Source organism: Grammomys surdaster, unplaced genomic scaffold, assembly GCF_004785775.1.
Source record: "Grammomys surdaster isolate TR1022 unplaced genomic scaffold, NIH_TR_1.0 125973, whole genome shotgun sequence".
NCBI classification, from domain to species: Eukaryota; Metazoa; Chordata; class Mammalia; order Rodentia; family Muridae; genus Grammomys; species Grammomys surdaster.
In genome coordinates, this window is record NW_021620790.1 from 3,635,643 (window position 1) to 3,641,642 (window position 6,000).

Genomic DNA, 6,000 nt, shown 5'->3' on the forward strand with positions numbered 1-6,000 from the left:
TCCTTAGGGGTTATGGGACTCTTTAGATGGTTAATTTGCTCTAGACTTAACTTTGATATCTGGTATCTTTCTATAAAATTATTTCTTTCATCCAGATTTTCCAGTTTTGTTGAGTTTAAGCCTTTGTAATAGGATCTGACTATGTTTTAATTGCCTAAGTTTCTGTTGTTATGTCTCCCTTTTCATTTCTGACATTGCTAATTTGAATACTGTCTCTGTGTCCTCTGTTTCATCTTATGGTTTATCTATCTTGTTTTTGGTTAAGAGCTTTTTGCATCTTGCATTTTCTTTGACAGTTGTGTCAATGTTTTTACTGTACCTTCTAAACCTGAGATTCTCTCTTCTATCTTTTGTATTCTTTTAGTGATGCTTGCATATATGACTCCTGATCTCTTTCCTAGGTTTTGTATCTCCAGGGTTGTCTTCTTTGTGATTTCTTTATTATTTCTTTTTCTGGTTTTAGATCCTTGATGGTTTTTTCAATTCCTCCACCTGTTTGGTTGTGTTTTCCTGTATTTCTTTAAGGAACTTCTGTGCTTCCTGTTTAATGGCTTCCACCTTTTCACCTGTTTTCTCCTGTGTTTCTTTAAGGGAGTTATATGTGTCCTTCTTTAACATCCTCTATAATCATCATGAGATGTAATATTTAATCAGAATCTTGCTTTTCAGATGTGATGGGTACCCAGAGCTTGCTGTGGTGGGAGAAATGGGTTCTGATGATGCCAAGTAGCCTTGGTTTCTGTTGCTTATGTTTTAACACTTGACTCTTGCCATCTGTTTATTTCTGGTGTTAGCTGGTCTTGCTGTTTCTGACTGTAGCTTGACCCTCCTGTGTGCCTGTGAGCCTGTGATGTTAGGTGTGTTTTAACTCCTTGGACACCATTTTTTTCTGGATATGATTGTTTTGCAGAGTCCTGTGGTGCAGAGTTAGCTCCGAAGTGCAAATGGAAACCTGAACGTTCAAGTTGAAGCTTTTCTAATATCAAAATCTTTTATTCTATAAACACAGTTCATAAAGGGACTTGAGTCATTGAATTTAAATAATTCATCAATATAGAAAGCTATAGTTTATAAAATAGAAAAGAACATTATAACTTACTGACAATAGCTAAAACAAGGGTAACTATATCTTTAAGAAAGTAACTTTTAGTTTTTTTATATTGTAATTCTCCAAAGTGATGTTAAAAAAAAGTCATCATTTAAAGTATGAAAACATAGGTCATGGTAACAATTTACCACAGCAGGATAGTATTGTAGATTTAATTTAATGCTTTCATTGTGGATTACCAAATTGGACAAGAATCCCACATGTAATATGGAGTAGGTCCTGCACCCAGTTGGTTCTAATTAGTAAATTAAGTTGCTCTCTGCCAATTGCTGATCATAGAGACAGAGGTAAGATTTTTGATTTTGCAGGGAAAGAAACCCAAGAAAAAAGAAAGATTTCTAATCTCCCTGTGACTAAGGAATATGATCCAGGTTTGAGAGCAACAGTAAGAGAGGCACAATAATCATGTAAAAGCAGGAGAAGAACAGCTTAGCCCAACCCACTATGTCTATGTAGCAAAGATAGAATAGATTTTCATAGGTAATATTGCCTGGGTATCAGAGGAAAGACATTAACAATGTAGACGATTAGGAGTGGCCCAACAATTGGAGCAAATTAAGGCATATTAAATATAAGGTTTATGTGCGTGTGTCTTTCATTTGAATATTCAGAGTTTTTGGGGTGGGTATTGAAGAACTAGAGCTACAATTACAGGGAGATTCAAGCAGATTAATCAGTTACAGCAACACATGTTGGCAAACATATAGTCCTGGACTAACCATTAAAAATTAATTGGAAAATCTCAAATGGAAAACAGGTCCTATTATTTGAGATTAGCCGATGGGGAGAAGTGATTTTTTAGCAGAACACTGTTTTTGACTGAGCCATGTGGTTCCTCCCCAACCCATGCAGGTTTGAGACTAGGAAAAAAAAGGACGTGATAAATTGGTGCACATAATTCTGGGGTTCATTGGATGAGATGGGAAACACCTAGGTTCCCCAAATTTACCTGGACAAAGCCGGATGGCTGAGATATACCCTAGGCCCTTCTCAAAAGCTTCTATACTGCCTCAGAGAGTTTGAGCTTAGCGGTGCTGGGAACCCCTGCTGTGCAAAGAGATAGGCCTCTCTGAAGTCCAAGAGACAGATCATAGAGACTACTTACCTCCCACGATCAGATCAATAAATAATAGGCATAAATGATTATTTTTTTTTAATGGTAGAAGGGAGATATAGTAGTAATTGTTTAGTAATTGTTTAACTGTTTTTTAATACACATGGGATAAATAAATCTTGGCTGTTGATCTCTAATGTATGAAACAAAGACAAGGAGATACAGAGAGAACCTATCTCAATAAGTAATGATGAGAAGATATAAGTCTGCATAGGAGGAAAAACAAGCCTTAAAAGAAATATGAAAAGATCTATGCCAGGGCATGCAGCAGGGTTCTTTGAATATATTTTACACAGGAATTCTGGAATTACTTGGCCTGGTATGACTAATAGTCTGGAAATAGGCATATACAATAAGTAGAATGAAATGTAATTGAATAGGAAAAATATTAATTCAACTTATATAAGGAGAAAGGATATATATATATATATATATACATATATATATATATATCCACAAATATATATAAATCTCTATAGAAGGGATATATATCTATATAGATATATAGATATATATTTGAATAAATAAATTTAGGCATTTATCTAACTATTCACTGTTAAAAATTAATCATGTAAGAACAAGGTAAGGGATAGTGAAGGAGCACTGTCTCAAAGGATGATAATTGTTTAGATTGATTTAACTACTTTGAATTGTTTAAATTATCAAAATACATGAGGTGATAAGATTAGTGGCTATATTAAAAATCCTATGGGAGAGAGATCAAAATAGAGAATGGATGAAGAGAAAGGAGGCTGGTAAACTTAATCAATCTATACCTTTGATTATTTGCATTTACTGGACTAGAAATATGCTATTTTACAAGAGACAGCTTGTATTTGTGTTAACAGTGAAGAAGTAAAGTCTCTGTATACCTTCCAGTGAGACACAGACAAGTAATGATAAGGGAAGACTCCCCTGAAGAGCTTGGATACAGAAAAGAATAATTCAAGAAAACCAATCAAGACAAATAACTTGATTTGCTGATTCTTCCACATGGGAACATCCCTATAACTGGCTTAGACTTAAGAAACATCCTAGCCAAAACTTCAGCTAAAATTAGACAATAAAAATTGATGGTTATGGAATGCTTAAGATTCATAATGCTATCCATCACACAGCATGAATGGAGACTTATTACAATTGGGTATTGACCAAATTAACTTATTAAAGTATAGTTATCTATTACCTGCTTAAAAAGGAGCAAAAGTTAATCCTTAGTTAACTTGTGAATATTGAACAATACATATGAATATCTTAACAGTATTAAATTTTTGGTTGTAAAATTCATACATTGGAGAATGTGGAGCTCTGACAAGATTAATCCATGGAGACTCTGAAATATCCTTCTGTTCCAGGACCCTGCCTCCTAATGTTGTTTCCAGATATTTCCTTTGTGAAGATCTTCAGAAATAGCTGTTGATTCCTCATGGACTCAGTTGATGCACACTTTCAGACAGAACAAATCATAAAATCAATCAAACCCTGAATGTTCTAAATGTACAGAGACTGGATAACAGATCCTAAAGATAATTTTTTTTAAGTCTAATGGATTTTTCTAATTTTCCTACTCTTCCCTACCCCTTTATAAAATGTTTCATCATCCCTATCCACAAATAGAAGTTGTGGAGAATCATCATCCTAATTCCTTGAGTGTTGGAGTCTTGTTACAGTTATTATATAAATTACAGAAAAGTTGTCATTTTAAGGGATAATTTGGAAGTAGTCACAATTTGGATCAGGGAAGAAACAAAATAGAGGATATATACTTCTGATTTTCTGCCTTTCCTTTTCTCATCTCTATCCTTTCATTCCTAGGTAAAAGGAAGGGGAGTAGAAAAGAAAAAGAAGGATAAAGAAAGTTATGAGAAATTAGATATATATGATAGATTACTAAATTCATTCTTCAAAAAGCAATGTATAGCCAGAATCTTACATTAGTTGAAATCTTTATCACTGATGCAAAATTGAAGTTCTAATTCCTTCCATTGGTATAAAATTTACATGTTGATACAGATGTAAGGTTTACATTGGTATAATTTTTATTTGATATTAGTAATGTTTATATTTGAAATTAATAACTAATTTGAAATTAATATTATTATTCTTAGATAGGCATTGACCTATGAACCTATTTAGAATACGAGACCTAGTCCCAGTATTTCTAATAGCTGATTTTAACAACTGTTTAGGATGATTAAGTAATGCAAGTTAAGGACCAGATAGCAAACTCTTGACGATATTAGTTTCTGATATATTCATAATAAGGTATTTCAACAACATTAAAATAGAAATAGATAAGTGTAGTCAAAGTTTAACAATCTAGATATACTTTATATAGATAGTATTCAAAAGATCAGAAATCCACAGACTGTGACATTTAAAATCATTTCATAATAAGAAAAATTGACAAAGAGACATATTTTCTTCTTTCAGTACCCCCTTCATGAAAGAAAATATTGAGCATCATGTTTTCCAGATGTAGTTGCTCCAGTAGAAGTATGATATCTAATGGGTAAGAATTGCCCTCATTCATCTACTGATAAAAATACTTTCCAAGACGCGACATACAATGAGGGATAGTCTACAGCTTCCTTATTCATTTAAGGTATTTTAGACAGGTATGGGCCAGAAGATTTAAGACAGCTGCTCTAATGTTTTAAGGAATGGAGGACTCTCCAGGTAGTCAGTTGTCTCTACAAATTGGTTAAGCTTTGAAAGCTATGTTTTTGTGCTTCCAATATATCTAGGAAATATTTAATTCATTTTCAGAACTCTGACAGGGATTAAGACTAGTTATAGTCTCATACTAAAATGTAAGTTGCTTAAAATTGAAGAAGACGTTGTAGATTTGAAATGATGGTTTTCAGATGGTAATACAAGTTAAAATCAAATCATAATTCAAGTACAGAGTTGTAAATTCTTTGGTTTGGAATAGATTTTAGAGTAATATTTCTGAATTGAAAAATAAATGTTGGTCTGGATCTTATTAGTGTATATCATACTCTATATAGGTTACATAACTGTTATAATTATTTTAAATGCACATCTGAGAGAAAAGACCTTTTTAATGGTTGGAAAAGGGAAAAATATTGTAGATTTTGTTCAGTGCTTGAATTATGGGTTCCCAAATAGCATGAGAATCCTGTATGGAAGACCCTGCAGGTCCCTGTTCCAGTTGATTCTAATTGGTAAAATAAGTTGCTGGCTGCCAAGGGATGGGCAGGTAGACAGAGGCAGGACTTTAGATTTTCAGGAGAAAGTTAAACCAGAAAAGAAGAAGGGTTTAAAATCGCCATGCTATGAAAGGAATAAGACCCAGACTTGAGAGTGGCAGGAAGAAAGACACACTAATCAAGAACTGAGGAAGAGCTGCCCAAGGGACTCTCCCAGATTGGGTCTAGGGTAGCAAAAATAAAGTATAGATTTTATTTTGTAATAATTCAGGAGTATTGGATGGGAGACATTAGAATGATGGAAGTTTGTGAGTGGTCCAGCCATTGAGCTGATTAAGGCATATTAAATATGTGTGTGCATACGTGTGTGTGTGCGTGTGTGTGTGTGTGTGTGTGTGTGTGTTTCATTTGAGATTTAAGAGCATTGGGGTGACTAGTGAGGAACTTGCACTCTTTCCACAGGATAAATAGAGCAGATTAATCAGCTAAAGTAAGAGGACAGAAACCATATAAGAATCTTACCTTAACTCAAAAGTATCATCGGCAACCTGGCTTTTTTTGGTCTAGGACACTAGTTGGTGCCCTCACGCAAGATGGCAGTGAAC